A 26,067-nucleotide genomic window follows, 5' to 3' on the forward strand; every position below is an offset into this window, starting at 1 on the left:
CTCTGATGGTAACTCACCGTACGGGTGAAACCCCAATTTTAATTGATACGTGATTGGTGAAAATTGGGATTCCGATTGCATTTGTGAGAAATTATCTATGTGTCTGTCTATCGCATACTGAATGACATGAAGTTATATTGATTTTGAAGCTTTCTCGAAGAAATAAAGAATAAAGGCACAAAGTAGATGAAAGCTGTGAACTGTGAGATCATGATCTATTCCCCTGAAATGGGAAGGGGAGGCAATGGCCTGGTGATATTATCGCTAGATTATTCATCCAGAAACTCAGCCAATGTTCTCTGGGTTTGAATGCCGCCATGGCAGATGGTGGAATTTGAATTCAATTTGGAATTAAGAATCTACTGATGACTATGAATCCATTATCGATTGTCGGAAAAACCCATCTGGGTTTTAGTGTTCTTTAGGGAAGGAAATCTTACCCGGTCAGGCCTACATGTGACTCCAGAGCCACAGCAATATCGTTGACGCTCAACTGTCCTCAGGCAACTAGGGATGGGCAATAAATGCTGGCCAGCCAGCGACACCAATGAATGAATAGAAAAAAATAATAATTTATTATTTTTGCAGGAGTTAATTTGTGGCTGCTCTAGGTTGCTTGAATGATTCAGCCAATTCCCACCATAACCCCCTCAAATCTCTGCCTGGTTGGCCACAAACGCTTCTGCCAACTTCTCAATTGGGAAGTAAATGCTAGTCCAGTCAGTGCTGCTGCATCCCATGAAAGAATACATTTTAAAAAGTGGGACGTGTATGCTACGAAATTTTGATCAGTCATAGATGTACTTTCGGAGACTTGTTCAGTCAAGCTTTATTTACAAGAAAGTCACATGAGCCGCATTCTTGCAACTAATTCAATGAACCTCTGCGTGAGGAGGACTCCTCTACCCTGGGGAGATTCCCCTTGCCAGGTGCCTTCTGGTCACCCAGACCATGTGACCCCCACTTGAAGGGGCAATCACAGCAATAGTGATTTGATTTGATTTATTATTGTCACATGTATTAACATACAGTGAAAGTATTGTTTCTTGTGTGCTATACAGAAAAAACATACCATTGATAGAGAAGGAAAGGAGAGGGTGCAGAATGTAGTGTTACAGTCATAGCTCGGGTGTAGAGAAAGATCAATTTAATGCGAGGTAGGTCCATTCAAAAGTCTGACAGCAGCAGGGAAGAAGCTGTTCTTGAGTCCGTTGGTATGTGTCCTCAGATTTTTGTATCTTTTTCCCAATGGAAGAAGATGGAAGAGAGTATGTCCAGGGTGCGTGGGGTCCTTAATTATGCTGGCTGCTTTTCCGAGGCAGCGGGAAATGGAGACAGTGTCAAGGGGTGAGAAGTGGTTTGAATGATGGATTGGGCTTCGTTCATAACCCTTTGTAGTTCCTTGCGGTCTTGGGTAGAGCAGGAACCATACCAAGCTGTGATACAACCAGAAAGAATGCTTTCTATGGTGCCTCTGCAAATCTTGGTGACAGTCATAGCTGACATGCCAAATTTCCTTAGTCTTTTGAGAAAGTAGAAGCGTTGGTGGGCTTTCTTAACTATAGTGTCGGCATGGGGGGACCAGGACAGGTTGTTGTTGATCTGGACACCTAAAAACATGAAGCTCTCGACCATTTCTACTTTGTCCCCATGGACAGAGACAGGGGAGATGGAGAGAGGCAGGAGAGGGGCATGTCCTCCACTATGCTATAGTGCTGCCCAATCATCCTCCTGGGGGTACAAGTTGAGGCATCACACACCTCTGGCATGCTCACATGGCACCAGCCAGGCTAAAAAATGATGCTCAGGAAGGCAACCCCTGCAGATGCTGGAAGCAACTGAATGCACAGTATCATAATGTTACACATTCCTACTAGCTGAGACTGTGTCCATTATCAAATTTGAACCACGTGAGCCTAATTAGGGTTCGGGTTGTTTGCATCATTCACACTCTCCTGGCAGGGAAGGTGCACTTTTAAACATCAGTCATTGCAAAGTGTACTGTCGAGTGATTTTGGAGTTGATGCTTGGGCTGAGTGCTGGGATGTGACAGGGAATGTTGATGCATCCTCACAGGAAGGGCAGAGGATTTGATAATCTGTCAGCATAAAAGTTGCAGCAGGTATGGCGGTGCCAGTGCCAGTGTATCTGGGACCGGGGCATGGCAGGGAGATGGAGAGAGGCAGGGAGATGGAGAGAGGCAGAGAGATGGAGAGAGGCAGAGAGATAGAGAGAGGCAGAGAGATGGAGAGAGGCAGAGAGGTGGAGAGAGGCAGAGAGATGGAGAGAGGCAGAGAGATAGAGAGAGGCAGGGGAGATGGAGAGAGGCAGCGAGATGGAGAGGGGCAGAGAGATAGAGAGAGGCAGAGAGATAGAGAGAGGCAGAAAGATAGAGAGAGGCAGAGAGATGGAGAGAGGCAGCGAGATGGAGAGGGGCAGAGAGATAGAGGCAGAGAGATAGAGAGAGGCAGAGAGAGGCAGAGAGATGGAGAGAGGCGGAGAGATGGAGAGAGGCAGAGAGATAGAGAGAGGCAGAGAGATAGAGAGAGGCAGGGGAGATGGAGAGAGGCAGAGAGATGGAGAGAGGCAGAGAGATGGAGAGAGGCAGAGAGATGGAGAGAGGCAGAGAGATAGAGAGAGGCAGGGGAGATGGAGAGAGGCAGAGAGATGGAGAGAGGCAGAGAGATGGAGAGAGGCAGAGAGATGGAGAGAGGCAGAGAGATAGAGAGAGGCAGAGAGATGGAGAGAGGCAGGGGAGATGGAGAGAGGCAGAGAGATGGGGAGAGGCAGGGAGATGGAGAGAGGCAGAGAGATGGAGAGAGGCAGAGAGATGGAGAGAGGCAGGGGAGATGGAGAGATGCAGAGAGATGGAGAGAGGCAGGAGAGATGGAGAGAGGCAGGGGAGATGGGGAGAGGCAGAGAGATGGAGAGGGGCAGAGAGATGGAGAGAGGCAGAGAGATGGAGAGGGGCAGAGAGATGGAGAGAGGCAGAGAGATGGAGAGAGGCAGAGAGATAGAGAGAGGCAGGGGAGATGGAGAGAGGCAGAGAGATGGAGAGAGGCAGAGAGATGGAGAGAGGCAGAGAGATGGAGAGAGGCAGGGGAGATGGAGAGAGGCAGAGAGATGGAGAGAGGCAGGGGAGATGGAGAGAGGCAGAGAGATGGAGAGAGGCAGGAGAGATGGGGAGAGGCAGAGAGATGGAGAGCGGCAGAGAGATGGAGAGAGGCAGGAGAGATGGAGAGAGGCAGAGAGATGGAGAGAGGCAGAGAGATGGAGAGAGGCAGAGAGATGGGGAGAGGCAGAGAGATGGAGAGAGGCAGAGAGATGGGGAGAGGCAGAGAGATGGAGAGCGGCAGAGAGATGGAGAGAGGCAGGAGAGATGGAGAGAGGCAGAGAGATGGAGAGAGGCAGAGAGATGGAGAGAGGCAGAGAGATGGGGAGAGGCAGAGAGATGGAGAGCGGCAGAGAGATGGAGAGAGGCAGGAGAGATGGAGAGAGGCAGAGAGATGGAGAGAGGCAGAGAGATGGAGGGAGGCAGGAGAGATGGAGAGAGGCAGAGAGATGGAGAGAGGCAGAGAGATGGGGAGAGGCAGAGAGATGGAGAGAGGCAGAGAGATGGAGAGAGGCAGAGAGGTGGAGAGAGGCAGGGGAGATGGAGAGAGGCAGAGGAGATGGACAGAGGCGAGGGGCGTAATTCAGGTTGGGGGACATGGACACAGCAGAGGGTGGGTGGGCTCTCAGCAGAACCCCCATTCCCGATGGCAAGCCCCTCGGTCAGGCACTTGAATGAGGGACCGCCCCATCCTGGAAGCCTGATTTTTGCGCTCCCTGTGTGGTAAATGCCCCCCCGCCACCCACCACCCACCCCTGCTGCTGGTTAAATTTAATTTCCCGTTTAAAGGACTCGGTTTGTGGCAGCACGGGAAGACCATGTCCCAGATAGAGACGGAGTTCGAAGGCAGCTCGGTTGACCCCCACCATGCTCATACCCGATTAAATGCCCCAAAGCTCCAAACTTGCTCAGGCAGAGGGCACTAAATTTCACCCCTCATTCCCCACGACCAAATACTGGCAATGGAATTCTTGGCCCGATGTCTCAAGAGGTCCTCATTGGCAATACTAGAATAGAATTGTGTACAGCAGGGATTATTACATCAGCTGCAGTTTAAATAAGGGCATATTTCTTCATTACTTTGACTCATCCATTCCAAAAGTACATCTAATAGGCGAAAAATGTTTCCACAGCGACGCAACAGATCAAATAACATCAATAACTCCGCCTCCTTTTCTCCTGTGACTCCTGGCTTTCACAACATCCGTTTCCCATTCTCATGGGAACTGTCACATCTTTCTCCACTGGTACCTGATGCTCATGTTTAAGAGGAGCTTGCCTACGCCAGCGCTAATTTGTTAGTCGAGAGGCTGAAAGAAGCTAACAGTTCTGACACTTGAAGGTTTGTAACTCTTAAGCATTGTGAGTCAACTTTGTATGGTGGCACAATGATTAGCATTGCTGCCTCACAGCGCAAGGGACCCGGGTTCAATTCCCAACTCAGGTCACTCGAGTCTACATGTTCTCCCCGGGTCTGCGTGGGTTTCTGCCAAGTGCTCCGGTTTCGTCCCACAGTCCGAAAGACGTGCTGGTTAGGTGCATTGGCCACGCTAAATTCTCCCTCAGTGTACCCAAACAAGCACCGAAGTGTGGCAACTGGGGGATTTTCACAGTAACTTCATTCCAGTGTTAATGGAAGCCTATTTAAAATCCCTACAGTGCAGAAGGAGGCCATTGGGCCAATCAAGTCTGCACCGACAATAATCCCACCTAAGGTCTTACGCCATAACCCCATATATTTACCCCACTAATCCCTCTGACATATGCATCCCGGGACACTAAAGGGCAATTTATCATGGTCAATCAACTTAACCTGCACATCTTTGACTGTGGGAGGAAACCTCGAGCACCCAGAGGAAACCCACACAGACACAGAGAGAATGGACAAACTCTACACAGACAGTGATCTTAGCAGAAATCGAACCCAGGTCCCTGGAACTGTGAGGCAATGCTATATTGTGCCACCGTGTTGTACCCATTGTGACACTAATAAATAAAAACTTTAAAAAAGAACATGGGTAGTGTTATGCCACACCACCAGCCAACCCCCACAACCTTGCTGTGCGCTGACATTGAATTTCACCCCAACTTCCTCAGTTTTGTACCTCCCTCTTTTCTCACAGTGATGGTTTTGTGAAAATGGCATGTGGGCAACAAAAATGTCTCGGTGCAGATTGACATAGAAATTAGAAACTAGAAGCAGGATAGTCCATTTTGCACTCCCACCTGCTCCGCCATTCATTTTGATCATGGTTGATCATCTAATTCAATATCCTGATTCTCTCCTTTCCCCCATATGCCTTGATCCCTTTAGCCCCTAGAGCTATATTTAATTTCTTCTTGAATTCACACAACGTTTTGGCCTCAACTACATTCTGTGGTAGTGAATTCCACACATTCACCTCCCTCTAGGTGAAGAAATTTCTCCTCACTTCAGTTCTAAAAGGTTTACCCCTTATCCTCAAACTATGACCTCCTAGTTCTGGACTCCCCCACCATTGGGAATCTTTTTTTGAATCTACCCTGTCTAATCCTGTTGGAATTTAAGTTTCTGTGAGATCCCCTTTCACTCTTCTGAACTCCAGTGAATATAATCCTAACCAACTTAGTCTCTCCTCATATGACTGTCCTGCCATCCCAGGAATCCATCTGGTAAACCTTCGCTGTACTCCCACCATCACAAGGTCATCCTTCCTCAGGTAAGGACACCAAAACTGCACACAATACTCCAGGTGTGGCCTCACCAATGCCCCATACAATTGCAGTGAAACATCCCTATCCCTATACTCAAATCCTCTTGCTATGAAGGCCAATATACCATTTGCCTTATTTACTGTCTGCCGTACCTGTCCACTTACTTTCAGCGACTGATGCACGAGGACACGAAGGTCTTGCTGAGTATCCACCTCTCAATTTATACCCAAGGTGCAGAACAGCCTAGAAGATAGAATAGACCTGGAGTTGGCAAGACTACAACAGTTTGCGCTCTGATACAAATGAACTCATGTAAACTCTGCAACTAAGTGATTGTTCTGCTAGTAACTGAAAGGGATACGCAGACTTTTATATGCAAGCAGTGTTTGAGAAATGTTTCTTATTGTTTATCACACGTTGAAATGTTTCGCCTTGATGCACTGTTGAGGCAAAAATAAGCTTATAATAGTTTCTGTCCCTTTGCAAACAAGGTGAGCTTTTCTTCCAGGGACATTCTTTCCTCAAGACAATGGAGGTCACTTTCACACTGGGTGTTGGCAGGAACTGGATAATTATAGATGTGTCACCATTAACAGAACAGATATGCAGGCAGAGTGCATGATGGGTGGTTGATCCGTAACCACTGATCTTTCAAAGTAGAAGTTACAATCAACCCTTAAAAACAACTTTAGTTTGTGTTAATTCTCCTTATAATTTAACATATTGAATCTCGGGGGAGGTATTTCCCATGCAACCCGCGACATGTTTCGTGGCACCAGAGCTGGCCTGCCATTGGCAGGTGGCCAGATCTTCTGGTCCCGCCCTTGTCAATGGGGTTTTCCACTGAACGCACCCCTCACCTCCGGGAAACCAGCAGCAAGGGTGTTCCATTGGCGGCACCAGAATATCCCATCAGCAATGAACAGCCGAATATTCTGGCCTAGGTATCACCCTAATAAATCTACGCTGCACTCCTTCCAAGGTTGGTTACTTTCCCACCGTGTGGGAACTCATTGCAGTAATTCAGTTAAGGTCTGAACAGAACTTTGTGTGGCTGGAGCATGACTTCATGTATTCTTGTCCTTTGGAGGTAAAGGCCAGAATTTCATTAACCTTTTGATTATTTGTGCTATCTTTCATGGTATTTTAATGATCTCTATGTTTGGACCTCCATGTTTCTTTGGATGTCCACTGCTTCGAGCTTTTCACCATTCAGAAGGTACCCCGTTCTATCCTTCTTGGGTCCAAAGTGGATGATCTCATAGCTGCCTGCATTGCAATCCATTTGTCCCTGGTTTTTTTAAAATTCATTTATGGGATGTGGGCCTTCCTTGACTAGGCCAGCATTTATTGCCTGTCCTTAGTTGCCCTTGAGAAGGTGGTGTTGAGCTGCCTTTTTGAATCGCTGAATTCCCTGAGGTGTAGGTACAGCCACAGTGCAGTTAGGAAGGAAATCCCAGGATTTGAACCCAGTGACAGTGAAGAATCGGTGATATATTTCCAAGTCGGAATGTTGAGTGACTTGCAGGGGAATCTCCAGGTGATGGTGTACCCAGGTGTTTACTGCTCTTGTCCCTCTAGATGGCAGTGGCAGTGGGTTTGCAAGGTATGTCCATTTACTTCATTTATTTCCATCTCTTCGCATTTTATGCTTCAATCTGATTGCTTACATGGATGCCTATCTTTGTGTCATTAGAAAATCTAAATGTGTGGCTTTCGATCCTTTCAACTCACCCGTTTTGCACCCTCCACACTGAATAACTGAATAATGGAACATAAACTTGTACATTCACATCTTTCAAGAGAATTGGATAGGTCAGCATCTTTTTTCTGTGTTGCATGGGTGAAGGGCTTTATGTTCTGTGCCTATGGGAATCAAATAAGCACCATCTGACACCAACAATTGCGGTGACATGAAGGGGAAATTGCACAGTAACTGCATTGATGCTTTGGTTCCATTACTAGCATGGGCTGATCAAAGACTGGAATGACTGACAAATAATAGCAAAGGAAGCAATGATCTAGAATTTAAAAGAATCAAGGACCTTGATGGTCCTCTGCTCTTCTGGCCTGGAGGTTGCATCATCCGCGCATGACTGCCCCCCATCTCTGTCCATTCCTGCGGCCAAATTCCTCAGGAAGTGGGAGTGAGCATTTCTCCGCACTGGAGGAGGCGAAGCTGGTGGTACATCAGGTGTCCTAGATCATGTCAGTTCTAGCTCTCTGGAAGCTAATGGAAAATCTGTCCACAAGTTGCAAAGGCTGAGCAGAAGGATAAGTTAGGCCCACGGTGCTATGTCCAATAGCAGTCAATCTCAAAGTCATTGACTGTCATCGAGAAGGTGGAATCAGAAGAGCTCACTAAGTTATAAGTATCTTTGTCTTTGGCCTTTGAAACCCAACCTCCAGTGGTATTACCCCACAATGCTGGCTGCTCTCAAAAAAACTCTTCAGGGAAGACCATGATTGATTTCAGCTGGAGCTCAGTGCTTGGTAACACTCTTTAATCCGAGGCAGAAGGTTGCGGGTTCAAGTCCTACTGCAAAAATTTGAGCACCTAAACCAAGGCTAATACCTGAATGGTGAATTCCCTCAGCACTTCACAGTAGGAAGTGTCGGCCAGGATTCTCCAGCCGTTCATGCCGGCGGGATTCTCCAGTCCTGCCGTCAGCACACCCCCACCCACTGATTTTCTGCCAGCGTGGGGTGATGTCAGTGGGAAATTTCATTGACAGTGGCGGGACCAGAGAATCCCGCCACTAGCAAACAATGCCACTTCCCGCTGGAAACATGCGGCTGGGAGGCTGGAGAATCTCGCCCGTAGACTTTCAGAGAAGGCACTAATCCTCATCTGAGATGCCCCACTGCCCTGTCAGGTGAATATAAAGGATTCCATGATATTCCTTTCTAGAACAAAGAATAGTACAACACAGGAACAGGCCCTTTGGCCCACCAAGTCTGTGCTGACACAAATGCCTCTCTAACCTAATAGTTTCTTGCTTCTACATGGTTCATATCCCTCTCTTTCCTGCCTATACATGTATTTCTCCAACTGCCTCTTGAACGTTGTTATAGAATCTGCTTCCACCACCTCCTCTGGCAGCGCGTTCCAGGCATTCACCACCTTCTGTGTGAAAAACTTGCTCCTGGCATCTCTTTTAAATTTTCCCCCCTCACCTTCAACTTATACCCCTGAGTAATTGACCCTTTGACCATGGGAAAACGACACTGACTATCCACTCTATCCAAGCCTGTCATGATCTTGTAAGCCTCTATCAGGTCCCCCCTCATCCTCCGACACTCCAATGAAAACAATCCAAGTTTGTTCAACCTTTCTTCATAGTCTGTATCCTCCAAACCAGGCAACATCCTGGTAAATCTCTTCTGCACCCTTTCCAATGCATCAACAACTTTCCGGTAGTGTGGCGACCAGAATTATACACGATACTCCAAATGTAGCCGAACCAAAGTCTTATACAGCCACAACACGATTTTCCAATTCCTATACTCAATTCCCCGACCGATGAAGGCCAGCATACCTTCTTGAGGACCTTACCCACCTGAGTTGCCACTTTCAGGGAACTGTGAATCTGCACGCCTAGATCCCTCTGTATGCTAATATTTCTAAGAACTCTACCATTTGCTGTATACTTTCCTTCTGCATAGACCTTCCAAGTCAGATCACCTCACATTTGTCCGGTTTAAATTCCATCTGCCATCTTTCGGCCCAGGTCTCCAGCCAATTTATATCCTGCTGTATCCGTTGACAATCCTCCTCACTATCCGCTACTCCCCAATTTTTGTATCATCTGCAGAGGATTTGTCTCTGGTGTCTTGGTTCACATTACTGAAACAGATTATCTAATCAGTGTCTCATCCTGTTTATGAGACCTGACTGTATACAAAATCGTGTTTCTTTTGACTGTAAAAGTACTTCCAGTGGCTGGAAAGCTCAGAACAGAAATTCCTGCCTGAGGTCAATGGACTTTTCAATCGTCCGTCAAATTGTTCATCCCACTCGCGACGGGGCTGTGGATGTAGTTTATATGGACTTTAGTAAGGCATTTGACAAGGTCTCACATGGCAGACTGGTACAAAAACTAAAATCACATGGGATTCGGGGTGGACTGGCGAGATGGGCACAGAACTGGCTTGGTTATAGGATGATGTGGAGATGCTGGCGTTGGACTGGGGTAAGCACAGTAAGAAGTCTCACAACACCAGGTTAAAGTGCAACAGGTTTATTTGGTAGCACAATCTTTTGGAGTGCTGCTCCTTCATCAGGTGAGTGAGGAGCTGTGTTCACAAGCAAGGCATATATAGACACAAACTCAATTTACAAGATAATATTTGGAATGCGAGTCTTTACAGGTCTTAAAGGTACAGACAATGTGAGTGGAGAGAGTGCACAGGTTAAAGAGATGTGTATTGTCTCCAGCCAGGACAGTTAGTGAGATTTTGCAAGCCCAGGCAAGTCGTGGGGGTTACAGATAGTGTGACATGAACCCAAGATCCTGGTTGAGGCCATCCTCATGTGTGCGGAACTTGGCTATCAGTCTCTGCTCAACGATTCTGCGTTGTCATGTGTCGTGAAGGTCGCCTTGGAGAGAGGCTGAATGCCCTTGACTGTTGAAGTGTTCCCCGACAGGAAGGGAAAACTCCTGCCTGGTGATTGGCGAGTGGTGTTCATTTATCCGTTGTCGTAGCATCTGCATGGTCTTGCCGATGTACCATGCCTCAGGACATCCTTTCCTGCAGCATAAGTAGACAACGTTGGCCGAGTAGCAAGTGTATGTACCGTGTATCTGGTGGATGGTGTTCTCATGTGAGATGATGGCATCTGTGTCGATGATCTGGCACGTTTTGCAGAGGTTGTTGCGGCAGGGTTGCTACGTATGTTATAGGAGACAGTGAGTAGCAGTGGAAGGGTGTTTTTCAGAATGGAACAAAGAACAAAGAACAATATAGCACAGGAACAGACCCTTCGGCCCTCCAAGCCCATGCCGCTCCCTGGTCCAAACTAGACCATTCTTTTGTATCCCTCCATTCCCACTCCGTTCATGGGGCCATCTAGATAAGTCTTAAACGTTCCCAGTGTGTCCTCCTCCACCACCTTGCCCGGCACCGCATTCCAGGTCCCCACCACCCTCTGTGTAAAATACGTCCTTCTGATATCCGTGTTAAACCTCCCTCCCCTCACCTTGAACCTATGACCCCTCGTCAACGTCACCACCGATCCGGGAAAAAGCTTCCCACCATTCACCCTATTTATGCCTTTCATAATTTTATCCACCTCTATTAGGTCACCCCTCATCCTCCGTCTTTCCAGAGAGAACAACCCCAGTTTACCCAATCTCTCCTCATAACTAAGCCCCTCCATACTAGGCAACATCCTGGTAAACCTCCTCTGCGCTCTCTCTAAAGCCTCCACGTCCTTCTGGTAGTGTGGCGACCAGAACTGGGCGCAGTATTCCAAATGCGGCCGAGCCAACGTTCTATACAACTGCAACATCAGACCCCAACTTTTATACTCTGTGCCCCGTCCTATTCACTACCTTCTCCACCTGTGACGTCACCTTCAAGGATCTGTGGACTTGCACACCCAGGTCCCTCTGCGCATCTACACCATTTATGGTTCTGCCATTTATCGTATAGCTCCCCCCTACGTTAGTTCTACCAAAATGCATCACTTTGCATTTATCTGGATTGAACTCCATCTGCCATTTCTTTGCCCAAATTTCCAGCCTATCTATATCCTTCTGTAGCCTCTGACAATGTTCCTCACTATCTGCAAGTCCAGCCATTTTCGTGTCGTCCGCAAACTTACTGATCACCCCAGTTACACCTTCTTCCAGATCATTTATATAAATCACAAACAGCAGAGGTCCCAATACAGAGCCCTGCGGAACACCACTAGTCACAGGCCTCCAGCCGGAAAAAGACCCTTTCACTATCACCCTCTGTCTTCTGTGACCAAGCCAGTTCTCCACCCATCTAGCCACCTCCCCCTTTATCCCATGAGATCCAACCTTTTGCACCAACCTACCATGAGGGACTTTGTCAAACGCTTTACTAAAGTCCATATAGACGACATCCACGGCTCTTCCCTCGTCAACCATTCTAGTCACTTCTTCAAAAAGCGCCACCAGGTTAGTGAGGCATGACCTCCCTCTCACAAAACCATGCTGACTATCGTCAATGAGTTTATTCCTTTCTAAATGCGCATACATCCCTACCACGGACGTCAAGCTCACCGGCCTATAATTTCCCGGGTTCTCCTTCCTACCCTTCTTAAATAACAGAACCACATTAGCAATCCTCCAATCCTCTGGGACCTCACCTGTGTCCAGTGACAAGACAAAGATTTGCGTCAGAGGCCCAGCGATTTCGTCTCTCGTCTCCCTGAGCAGCCTTGGATAGATTCCATCAGGCCCTGGGGATTTGTCAGTCTCAATATTCCCTAAAAAACCTAACACTTCCTCCCTTGTAATGGAGATTTTCTCTAACGGGTCAACACTCCCATCCGAGACACTCCCTCTCCTTTGTGAATACCGACGCAAACTATTCACTTAGGATCTCCCCTACTTCTTTGGGCTCTAAGCATAATTCCCCACTTTTGTCCCTGAGAGGTCCGATTTTTTCCCTGACAACCCTTTTGTTCCAAACGTATGAATAAAATGCCTTCGGATTCTCCTTAATCCTGTCTGCCAAGGACATTTCGTGACCCCTTTTTGCCCTTCTAATTCCTCGTTTGAGTTCTTTCCTACTTTCTTTGTATTCCTCCAGAGCTCCCTCCATTTTTAGCTGCCTGGAACTAACGTATGCCTCTCTTTTCTTTTTAACCAATCCCTCAATTTCCCTGGTTATCCACGGTTCTCGAATCCTACCCTTTCTATCCTTCTTTTTTACAGGCACATGCCTATCCTGCAGCCCTAACAACTGTTCCTTAAAAGACTCCCACATGCCAGATGTGGATTTACCCTCAAACAGCCTCTCTCAATCAAGAGCTGCCAATTTCTGCCTAATCCCACTAAAGTTAGCCTTCCCCCAATCCAACACCTTACCCTTGGGACACCACTCATCCTTTTCCATCACTATCCTAAAGCTAACAGAACTGTGGTCACTATTTTGCCACATGTTCCCTTACCGAAACTTTGAAGATGTGACCGGGCTCATTCCCCAGTACTCGGTCCAGTATAGCCCCCTCTCTAGTCGGGCTATCTACATATTGTTCCAAAGAACCTTCCTGTATGCATTTTACAAATTCCTCCCCATTCAGACTCCCAGCCCTATGCGATTTCCAGTCTATACCAGGGAAATTGAAGTCTCCCACTACAACAACCCTATTGTTCCTGCACCTATCTTCATTATCTCCTGACATATCCGTTCTTCCACTTCCCTTGGGCTGTTGGGAGGGCCTGTAGTATACCCCCAACAATGGAGATCTATAGCTAGTGGTGTTCTGCAGAGATCAATGCTGGGACCTCTGTTGTTTGGAGTATCTATAAATGCTCTGGAGGAAAATGTGGGTGGTCTGATTAGTAAGATGGCACAACGATTGATGAAATTGCTACTAGTGCCACAATTGTCAGCGGGTACAACAGGATATAATTAGATTGGAGACTTGGGCACAGAAATGGCAGATGGAATTTAATCCGGACAAATGCAAGGTGATGCATTTTGGCAGATCAAATTTAGGTATGAATTATACTGTAAATGGCAGAACCCTTAGGAACATTAACATACAGAGGGATCTGGGCATGCAGGTCCACAGTTCCCTAAAAGTGGCAACACAGGTGGCCAAGGTGATGAAGAAGGCATTTGACTGACTTGCCTTCTGCCGGGGCATTGAGTACAAGAGTTGGGAAATCATGTTGCAGCTATATGAAACCTTGGGTCGACTGCATTTGGAGTACTGTGTGCAGTTCTGGCCACCGCACTACCAGAAAGACATGGAAGCTTTGGGGAGAGTGCAAAGGAGGTTCACCAGGATGTTGCCTGGTCTCGAGGGTGTTGGCTATGAGGAGAGGTTGAATAAACTAGAATTGTTTGCACTGGAAAGACGGAGGCTGAGGGGAGACCTGATAGAGGTCGACAAAAGTTTGAGAGGCATCGACAGGGTGGATAATCAGAGGCTTTTTCCTGAGGGTGGAAGTGTCAATTACAAGGGGGCACAGGTTCAAGATGAGAGAGTGAAAGTTTAAGGTAGATGTGCAGGGGAAGTTTTTCACGCAGAGAGTGGTAGGTGCCTGGAACGCGCTGCCAGAGAGGTTGTTCTTTGATTCCTGCGGAGGGTGGGACCGGAAAATCTAACTCCTTGAAGCTTCTGAGGTCATGAAAAGTGCGATATTGATGCAAGTACTTTCCTTTCTTCAATGGTACAGAGTGAGTGGGTGGCCCATTTATGCAATTGACCCTATTTCAACATCAGTTAAAAATCAGACTGATCTAGACATGTTCCCCTACCAAGCCAAGCCAGTTTCACATTCCTGACAATTCAAGCAGAAACGTGAAATTTCACAAGTGCAGGATGCCTCCAAACCAAAACCTGACTTATCATTCGCTACAGTGAAGGTAGCAAATTCAAGAAACAACTCACAGTCCTGCTCTACCGAAATGTGAACATGTGCAGTAGGAGCTGGAGTAGGCCATTTGACTCCTCCAGCCTGTGCTGCCATTCAGTAGGATGATGGCTTATCTGTTTGTGTCTCGAGTTCCAAATTCCCTATCTACCCCTGATAACCTTACATTCCCTTGCCTGACAAGAACCTATCTGCCTCCACCCTAAAAATATTCAGTGACCGCTTCTCCACTGTTTTCTGAGGCAAAGACTCGCACAACCCTCTGCGAGAAAAATATTCTCCTCACCTCTGTCCTAAACGGGCAACATCTCATTATAAAACAGTGCCCCCCCCCCCCCGTTTCTGGACTCATTCACAAGAGGAAACATCTTTTCCATTCATATGGCTGACATATTTAAAAATGTGTCAAGTCCCTTGTCCAGTGAACCTCTGTGAGGCAGTCCTTGGAACCATGGCAGAATGTGTCCATTTACAAAGCTGTCTTCACCCAACACAATGCAAAGTTATGGGGCATGCCACTGTTGCCGGGTGCTTTATTCCGGCAGCCCACCCACATTCGATGAGGTAATTAGGATGCATCTGGGGGTGTACCCAGCAATGGCCAGAAGGCCTTGAATTAATGTTACTGGCATCACGCAGTTCAGCAAGATCCCTTATTTCTGCAGTGCTAGTCCTGGTGAAACTATGTAGATCATTCTGCAAACAACAGTCATTCTTCTGCAAGACGGGCCATGCTTCCTATATGGCCTGGCACCCAAATTGCAGGCAAGGTGGATTTTTAAGCATTGTCTCCTTCTCGCAGTGTCAGGAGGTGCTCCAGAGTGTTTTTGGAGGGGTTGTGGTCAAGTCCCTGCATTTGCCCAAGACCAGAGTCGCTGCATCCTCTTGGGAGGGAGGGTACAGAGGATTGGGTGATCTGCCCACACCGAGGCTTCCACAGGAATGGCAGCAGTAGTGACAGTGTCTCTGGGTTTGCAATGTGACAGGGAGAGCACAGTAAGAAGTCTCACAACACCAGGTTAAAGTTTATTTATCAGTCACAAGTAAAGCTTACATTAACACTGCAATGAAGTTACTGTGAAATTCCTCTGGTCGCCACAGTCCGGTGCCTGTTCAGGTCAATGCACTTAACCAGCACATCTTTCAGAATGTGGGAGGAAACTGGAGCACCTGGGAAAAACCCACGCAGACATGGGGAGAACGTACAAACTCCACACAGTGACCCAAACCAGGAATTGAACCTAGGTCCCTGGTGCTGTGAAGCAGCAGTGCTAACCACTGTGCCACCGTGCGCCAACAGGTTTATTTGGAATCACGGGCTTTCGGAGCGCTGCCCTTCACCAGGTGAGTGGAGAGGTAGGATTCCCAAACATGGCATATATAGACAAAGCCTTGTGATTCCAAATAAACCTGTTGGACTTTAACCTGGTGTTGTGAGACTTCTTACTGTGCTTACCCCAGTCCAACGCCAGCATCTCCACATCATGACAGGGATATGCAGGACAGGCTGCAGAAAGGAATAAAGCTCCAAAACCTTCCACTAGCTTGAAAGCCAATTCTTCCACACTGCTGAAGAGTGACAGGAGGTTGCCTGGCAGATCAATGCACTCAACATCTTGGTGACCCATTGGCATTCTTCTGTATCCAGGTCCTCACTAAAGTCTTCTGCAGCAGAACCCAGGTGGCACCTCACCATCAGGTGAGCTGACAAGCAAAGCATTCTTTACCCTTGGTCTGGCTGCCGTCCAGTTGTACCTGTTTCAGGTCAGCACCCTTGATAACTAGCAGTCGGCAAAGGCAATAGATCATCCAGTGCAGTGATTTTCAGGCAGAGTAAAATACAACATGGAATTCAGAGGTCAAACGTCAATTTTATGCTGGATAAAATAAATGACCCAGAGTTGATTTTTGCCATCACATTGATCGTACGCCAGTAAAGCATTAGGGGACCACAATGGGACGGCATGGTGGCACAGTGGTTAGCACTGCTGCCTCACAGCGCCAGGGACCTGGGTTTGATTCCCAGCTTGGGTCACTGTGTGCAGTTTGATCGTTCTCCCCATGTCTGCGTGGGTTTCCTCCGGGTGTTCCGGTTTCCTCCCATAGTCCAAAGATTAGGTTGATTGGCCATGCTAAATTGGCACTAGTTTTGGGGGGATTCGCAGGGTAAATATGTGGGGTTACGGGGATAGGGTGGGATCATTGCCGGTGCAGGCTCAATGGGCAAATGGCCTCCTTCTGTATTGTAGGGATTCTATGATTCTATGAAGCACAAATCTTCACTCTTTCTTTAACATCTTTCAATTCACTAAGTTAATCTTCCTGAGATCTTGTTGATGTTCTGCACCTTCGAGTGCATCTGTTCTGCACTTGCCACTATTTGTTTCAGCAAAAGTTCTGTCATAGTGAAGTCATTAACTTTCCTACAGTTGAGTGTTAATTTTGGACAACCCACTTGAGATCTCTGCCCATTATTCCCTGTATGAAGCTAATTTCAGAGAACCATACAAATGCTATGACACTGGAAAAGACTATTCAACGCACTGGGCGGGATTTTACGGCCTTGCTCAAGCGAGACCGAAAATTCCTGCCCGAGTCAACGGACGTTTCCGTTGTCCACCCCTCGTCCTCTCCAATTCCATGGCAGGTGGGATAGGAGAATTCCAGTGATCATGGCTGCACCAGCCCCAAAAAAGAGAAAAAAACTAACCACTCCTTTTGATCCCATCTTCCAGCACTTGGTCCACAACCTTGCTGGTTACAGCAATGCACATGCATGCCCAGGTACCTTTCAAATGAGTTAAGTGCTTCAGCCCCAAACACCAACTTAGGCAGTGAATTCCAGTCGCCCACCACTGTCTGGGTGAAAATGTTTTTCCTCATGTCCCCTCTAATCTTTCTACCAATCACCTTAAATCCATGCCCTCTGGTAACTGACCTTCAGCGAGGGGAATCAAGTCTTTCCTGTCTACTCTGCCTAGGCCCTTCAAAGTTTGTATTATTATCCCCTCATCCGCTTTCCTCTTCCAATTCCTCTCCTTCTCTCATCCTTTTCATCAATCTGCCTCTCCTCTTACTCTCCCCATCCCTCCATTCTGACCTTCTTCTCCACATCCTCTCTTCAATGTTACATCACTATTACACCTTTCCTCCTTATCACTCCCTTCTCTTCTCCGAACCCAGCCCTTCTCTCTCTTGTTTTGTTTTCCCTTTCATTCTTTCCCTGCATTCTTCTTGCTCATCCTCTTCTCTCCATTCGCATTCCCTGCTAACTCTTCCCCAATCTTCTCCTCTCCTCCTCTTCTGTCTTCCCACACCTCTTTGCGTATCCACTCTCTCCTTCCCTCTATGCTCTCTAGCTCCCTTTTCTTCTCTCCATTCCGCTCTATGTGGTATAAAGGGTTAATGTTACATATGTAAATACATGGTCTATGTCAATAGTGACACAAGATCACATAACAATGGCATGCAGCCAGATAGTTCCATGTAGAGACTCGTCCTACGCCTACTAATTACATAGTTAGCAATATTTTAAATAAAAGGTAGAGTTTCCTAACAGCTTTGCCTCTTGCAGTATCTGTAAATGCAGACCACGAACAACCCCATCTAAGACCCACAATGATGATGACAAACCCTAACTCCTCTCCTTTCTTCTCCTCGTCCTCATACCAATATTTCTTTTCTTGAAAAGTGCAATGTTGTAGAAAATTAACGAATGGATTACTGATTTGATAAACGTCACACGTTGAAGCTCCTGTTCAGCTGTGTTTTTGCCGCACATGACTGTTGCTAATGGGTGCTTACCTAAAGCACCAGACCCTGGCAGGTTGAAAACAAAATGGGTACTAACAATTATGGTGGGGAAGAATTTCTAAAATTACTGTCTTAGGATGCAGAGATCCTTCAGCATGATCTGGACAGATTGGGTGAGTGGACAAATCGATGGTAGATGCAATATAATTTGGATAAATGTGAGGTTCTTCACTTTGGAAGCAAAATCAAGAAAGCAGATTACTACCTGAATGGCTGTAAATTGGGAGAGGGGAGTGTGCAGCGGGACCTGGGTGTCCTTGTGCACCAGTCGCTGAAGGTAAGCATGCAGGTGCAGCAGGCGGTAAAGAAAGCAAATGATATGTTGATCTTCATTACGAGAGTTTTCAAGTACAGGAGCAGGGATGTGTTGTTGCAATTATACAGGGCCTTGATGAGGCCACACCTAGAGTATTGTGTGCAATTTTGGTCTCCTTTTCTGAGGAAGGATGTTCTTGCTCTCAAGGGAGTGCAGCGAAGGTTTACCAGGCTGATTCCAGGGATGGCAGGACTGATGTATGAGGAGAGATTGACTAGTTTAGGATTATTTTTGCTGGAGTTCAGACGAATGACGGGGGATCTCATAGAGACTTATAAAATTCTAACAGGATTAGGCAGGGTAGATGCAGGGAGGATGTTCCTGATGCGGGGGGAGTCCAGAACCAGGGGGTCACAGTCTGAGGATTCAGGATAGACCATTTAGGACAGAGATGAGGAGATATTTCTTCACCCAAAGAATGGTGAGCCTGTGGAATTTATTATCAAATGGTAGTTGATGCCAAAACAGTGACTATTCAAGAGGCAGCTAGATATAGCACTTGGGGCAAATGGGATCAAAGGTTATGGGGAGGATTAGGCTATTGAGTTGGATGATCAGCCATGATTATGAAGAATGACGGAGCGGGTTCGAAGGGCCAAATGGCCTCCTCCTGCTCCTGTCTTCTATGTTTCTATGATTCAATTTGGTCACCCCTTAGCCTCCTCTGTTCTAAGGAAAACAACCCCAGTCTATCCGAGCTTTCCTCACAGCTACAAATTTTTAAATCCTGGCAACATTCCTGTAAATATCTGCACTCTCTCCAGAACAATTATGTCCTTCCTGTTGTGATGAATAAAACTGAAAGAAAAATTCCAGCTGTGGCCTAACCAGCATTTTATACATTTCCATAATTACAATCCTGCTTTTGTTTTCAATACCTCATCCAATAAAGCATTCCATATTCTTTCTTTTGTCACCTTATCCACCAGTCCTTCCACCTGTGGATATGCACGCCAAAGTCTCTCATTTCCTCAACCCCTCTCCATGCCCTCCCATTTATTGAGTAGTCCTTTGCTTTGCTTGCCCTCCCCAATCTCGCACTTTCATGAATTGAATTCCATTTGCCAATTTCCTGCCCATTCAACCAAGCCATTGATATCATTCTGTAGGTGACTACATCGCTGAGACAGAACATTGTGTTTGGATTGATGATTGTTTCACAACCTGGCAATGGGACAAGGTTGTCTTCTGGCATTCGAGTTCAGCTTTGGACAACAAGCAGCAGGCTTAGAATTCATCTATATTAAATAAAGCAAGTCATCAGTATATACAATTACCATTTCTAGTGTCTTATTAAATACCTGTAGTACAACTTACGAAACGTCACTTCAGCACTGGTCTGACAATATTGTGACTCTTTAGGAACTGTAGGCGGAATTTTTCACGCACACCCCATGGCGTGTTCCGCAGCAGCGGAGGCAGCCTGGCATTGGCCAGTGGCAGGATCTTCAGGTCCCGCCGCTGTCAACTGGGTTTCCCATTGTATACATCCACTACCGGGATGTTCACTGCCAGAAATTCCCAGCCTTTATTTTTGAAAAGCTGCATTTTTACTGAAAATCAAGATGGCTTCCAAGGGCTATCAGATTTTCTTTTGTGGCTTCAGAGAGAATAAAGAAGGTACTCTTTCTGATATTGACTCAATATTTGTCAGAACCAAAGGTAAATAAAATCCCATCATCACCTGTATTATAATATGCTGGTGTCTTTCAAATAAAGGCCTGAGGCTTACTATAACCATAGATGGGAAAAGGATCCAAGCTGCTTATTCAATTATCATGATACCTTAGTTGGACCATGGCTCGATCTTTCATATGAGGTCACATGATATGCCAACCACCTTTGCTCCCTGCTAAATGTACTTGCATGTGGATTTGTGTCATGTTAAGATTAGTTGACTCAAGATTTAGTGTATTTAAAAATGATGAAAATTACTTTGTTTCTGAAGGGTGTGACATCTCACTCACACAATCACAAACACGTCATTTTCTTTTAATTCAACGGATGTGATGGCTGGGCCTGCATTTATTGCCCATCCTTAATTACCCTTGTTGGCCATTCAAGAGTCAGCCACATCTGGAGTGACATGTAGGCCAGATCAAGTAAGGATGGCAGATTTCCTTCCCTGAAGGTCCTTAGTGAACCAGATGGGTTTTTATGACAATCAACAATAGTCTCATGGTCATCAGTAGGTTTTGTTTTACTGAATTCAAATTTCACCTTCTGGCAATGTCCAGTGACAATGCCACTACACCACTGCACCCATCTCCCCATAATTATGCACAGAATTAGTAAATCTTATAGATTTAGCATGTTTAAGCAAATACAGGGGGAGGGAAATTGGGGAGCTGAGGAATGCTGCAAAGAGCAAACAGAGAAGTTTATGACAGGGTGGTAGGCAAGAGAGATTAAATGACAAACGCGATGATGATGTAAAGTAAAGGGAGTGGAAATGGGTGAAGTAAAGGAACAAAATATGTGTCTACAGAAGGTGCAAATGACAACAGTTAAAATTTAAAGTTAGTTTACTTGTGTCACAAGTAGGTTTACATTAACACCGCAATGAAGTTACTGTGAAAATCCCCTAGTCGCTACACTCTGTCGCCTGTTTGAGTACTGTGAGGGAGAATTTAGCATGGCCAATGCACCCTAACCAGCACGTCTTTCAGACTGTGGGAGGAAACCGGAGCACCCGGAGGAAACCCACGCAGACACAAGGAGAGTGTGCAGACTCCGCGCAGACAGGGATCCAAGCCGGGAATCGAACCCGGGTTCCTGGCGCTGTGAGGCAGCAGTGCTAACCACTGTGCCACCGTGCCACCCAGATTAGCAGAATCATTGACAAAATCTGCTGTCAAATAATAGAAGCTGTGGTTATGGTCTGAGATTGTTGAACTCAATGTCGAGTTGGGAAGGCAGAAGACTGCCTCAGCGAAACATTGGAACAGCATGGGCAGCTGAGAGCAGAGGTCAGAGTGTGGAGGAGAATTAAAATGGGAAGTGAATGGAAATTCAAGGCTATGCTTATGAACGGTACCTAGGTTCGATTCCCAGCTTGGGTCACTGCCTGTACGGAGTCTGCACGTTCGCCCGGTGTCCATGTGGGTTTTCTTTGGGTGCTCCAGTTTCCTCTCACAGTCCGGACGATGTACTGGTTAGGTGCATTGACCATGCTAAATTCTCCCTCAGTGTACCCAAACAGGCGCTGGAGTGTGGCGACTAGGGGATTAACTTCATTGCAATGTTAATGTAAGCCTACTTGTGACACGAATAAATAAACTTTAAACATTCATCTGATTCAAAAGATGATCAGAAATTAGTTTTTTTTTGCTGCTCTATTTGCAATTCCATCTTCAGGAGCTGAAGACTTGGCCCCTCACAATTTCACTGAGGATATTTTCCACCCTCGAAGAATTTTCCATTAACGTTCCGTGGGGTTGGCAGCCTCAAACTTGACTTTATATTTTCCCTGGGCAAACGCTGCGCGACCTGTTGTGTACTCCTCGCATTCCCTGTTTTTTCAGATAGGAGAAGGGGGGGATGAACAAAAGGCTTGGCTGTGTCCGTGGTTCATGGTTTACTCTGGGCGGCAGCGTCGTTTCAATGAAACGAAACGTGACACTTGAAATCTGAGGTTCATGTTGACTTCCTCATCTGAGAACCATCCTCTCTCCCCATGGCAATGTCGTCTTCATCGTCATCATCATTCCAGCACCGCCCATCTAGGGGACTGCCTGCACAGCGTTAAGATCTGACTCTGATCCTGCTGCTGGTTACACAGAGAAAGATTCGGAAGCAGTGACAGTGAGAGTGGCAAAACCAGTGTCAGGTAAGGGAGGCACTTCTCAATGAAACAATAATTGATCGCTTTGTCCCCGGGGCTAATTCAAGGCAGGATGTGTCTCTTGCTTCGGCTGCGTTGTGTGGACTCACATGGCCACAAACGATCACCGATTTTGTGTTAAAAAGGCAATCGCTGGTTAGGAGGACAAGGGAGCACTCCCCCTTCCACTCCCTGGCCAACGCTTGCCAGAGACAGTTTCAACGTGAACAGTAATCTACTATCAGCCTCAGTTCCGAAGCATATACAGCGTTGGCTTGAATAGAAAAGGGAAAACAATAATACAATGGACACAGGAGGAGAATACCTGCCTTTTTACATAACTAATAACTAGTCCGCATTGGGACAGCACTGAAATATTTCTGAAAATTTAGTTTTGTTAATTGTGGTGAAAAAAAGGGTGTTTCCTGTTGAAATTACCAACACAAAAGTCTGCAGGAAACTGGAACTAATAGGCTATTGTATTACAGCTAAACACAAAAGATTGCTATTTGTCTAAGTCTGGGCAGTCGTGTGATTTTAGTTTAAAATACTAATCTTTTATCCAATCCAGCTGGGTACCACAGTGGTTAGCACTGCTGCCTCACGGTGCCAGGGACTTGGGTTCAATCCTGGGCTCAGGTGACTGCGTGTGTCTGTGTGGAGTTTGCACGTTCCACCTGTGTCTGCATGGGTTTCCACTGGGTGCTCCAGTTTCCTCCCACAGTCCAAAGATGTGCAGGTTCAGTGGATTGGTGAATTGGCCATGGTAAATTGCCTCTTACCATCAGGAGGATTAGCAGGGTAAATATGGGGATAGGGCTGGGGTGGGATTGTTGTCGGAGCGGGTTTGATGGACTGCGCTGTTAGGATTCTATGATTTATCTATACGCATTCACTCTGTCTCCATACCAACATGTTTTGCAGTCCCACTGTTTGGCTGTTGGCAGCTATTACTGAAGCCCTTGACATCTGTAAATTCACACCCTCACCTCACCTTTCCAACTCTTAAAAGGTTCTTTAAGGAGCCTTCTCTTTAGTTGTGTTTCCGTCATCCCTCCTTTCTCATATCGGCACGGTGACACAGTAGTTAGCACTGCTGCCTCACAGCTCCAGGGACCTTGGTTCGATTCCTGGCTTGGGGGATCACTGTCTGTGTGGAGTTTGCACATTCTCCCCGTGTCTGTGTGGGTTTCCTCCGGGTGTTCTGGTTTTCTCCCACAGTCCAAAGATGTGTGGGTTAGGTGCGTTGCCAATGCTAAATTGCCTCTTAGTGTCCGGGGTGTGTAGGTTAGAGGGATTAGTGGGGTAAATATGTGGGATTACGGGAAGAGGGCCTGGGTGGGATTGTTGTCGGTGCAGTCTCAATGGGCCAAATGGCTTCCTTCTGCACTGTAGGGTTTCTATGATTCTGTACCCTTTCTCCCCTCCTGTGCCATTGCCACACCAATGCAAAATGTTGTGCTGTTGGGAGTCCTACCTCATGCAAACGAATGTGGTGTATTAGGGAAAAGTAACTCATTCATGAGATTGAGGCCTTCATGCAACAGCATCGAGCTGCATTCAGTCCTTAACAGCACATTGTAATGATGGCTTGAGTGTGCAATATGAATGCTATACTAATGCAGGGGTAAGTGTTCACTAAGATGGAGTTACAGCACAGGCTTGTAATGGCGGTAGCTTTATTCCCTACAAACCTTTTTTTAATTTGAATTCCTTGACTTTAATAAGTGAGTGCTTGTCACTCTATGTGATGAGAATATTACTTAAGCTCATTCCTCTATCTATTTCTCAATGACCACAGAAAACATGTGGAAAGATATTGCCAAACTCAGCATCTATTAGGTGCATAATAATCACATTCTTAAATGTGCTTTCCTGCTTCCACCGGCGATATTATTTGATGGTGTTTCCTTTATTGAAAATGTTGTTTTTCACAACAGACCATTTTCTGTTTGTTTGGCTGTGCATGAGTCTGAAGGGCCATAGATACTGGGTTGTTAAGCATGAGAGAGACAGATTTTTAATCAGTAAGGGAATCAAGGATTATGGGGATAAGGCGGGAGAGTGGAGTTGAGGATTATCACATCAGATCAGTTATGATCTCAGTGAATGACGGAGCAGATTCAATGGGTCAAGTGGCCTAGTTTTGCCCCTATACCTTATGATCACTTATTACTTTGTATAGATAGCAACTCATTTAGCACAGACTCCACAGATGTTTTTTTTAAGTTTATTCATTATTGTCACAGGCTTACATTAACACTGCACTGAAGTTATTATGAAAATCCGCTAGTCACCACACTCCGGCGCCTGTTCGGGTACACTGAGGGAGAATTTAGCAGGCCAGTACACCTAACCCGCGCATCCTTTGGACTGTGGGAGGAAACCAGAGCACCCGGAGGAAACCCACACAGACACGGGGAGAATGTGCAGACTCCGCACAGACAGTGACCCAAGCTGGGAATCAAACTTGGGTCCCCTGCACTGTGAGGCATCTGTGCGAACCATTGTGCCACCGTGCACTTGATACCTATTTAGATTGATCTCTGAATGATATCTATGTTCATAGGAGCCCAGATAATATGCAATGGCATTACAGCTGAACACAAACCTGACCGCGCCACAGATGCTTAAAGCTGTTATGGAGCAGAATACCCAAATTCAAATTTGATTTCTCTTTTCCTCATTCAGGGATATTAAGCTGCTCACTGTAATTTGGATGGAAATTGTCTAACTTAGCACAGATCATGGATTGAACTTGTGAAGCTAACAGCATATAATAGTGTCAGCTGTGTCCAGCATTTATTGCCCATCCCTAATGTGTCGACATTACAAAACGAGTAGGGGCATTTTGGCAGGAAATTTGAAGCACAACGCTTAGACTATATAGTCAGGAATGTCCAGAGATCCTTGCCCCAATCTGGTAGACTGCTTAGCGATCTGGGAAGGTTGGCAACTCTAGCTCGGGAAGAGGGTAGGGGAGATGAGAATGCTTGTTGCTGAAGGAGGTTTCAGAGTAGAGCACTTGAGACACGGAAATTAAAACTGAAAATAATCACCAGCACAGTTACATGCTCATTCTGTCAATCTTTTTTGTGCGTGTTTGAACAATAAAAGACTTTGTAAATCTGATTAAATAGCTGCTTTAATGAAAAGCTGCACTTAAGGAATTGTCAATGAAACTAATAAACTCAGCATGTATGTGCTTCAATTGAAGGTTCCTGTATATTGTGCAACAAATCTGCATTAAGGACTGGAAATGAAACTGAAAGGAAAATGCCTCAGATAATTCAAATGGGCTATGTGTAGTTTACAATCATTGGGATGGCACAATCCTGACTTGGCCAGTATTGTGAAACAGACTACTTTTATTTTATTCATTTGTGGGACATGGGCATCGCTGGCTGGCCAGCATTTATTGCCCATCCCTAGTTGCCCTTGGAGGGCAGTTGAGAGTTAACCACATTGCTGTGGCTCTGGAGTCACATGAAGGCCAGACCAGGTAAGGATGGCAGATTTCCTTCCCTAAAGGACATTAGTGAACCCAGGTGGGTTTTTCCAACAATGGTTTCATGGTCATCAGTAGATTCTCAATTCCAGATATTTTCTATTGAATTCAAATTCCACCATCACCAGGATTCGAGCCCGTGTCTCCAGAACATTAGTTGAGTTTCCGGATTAATAGCCTAGTGATAATGCCACTAGACACTCATCTCCTAACATCCTA

This window comes from Mustelus asterias, chromosome 3 (genome assembly GCF_964213995.1).
Source record: "Mustelus asterias chromosome 3, sMusAst1.hap1.1, whole genome shotgun sequence".
NCBI lineage: Eukaryota > Metazoa > Chordata > Chondrichthyes > Carcharhiniformes > Triakidae > Mustelus > Mustelus asterias.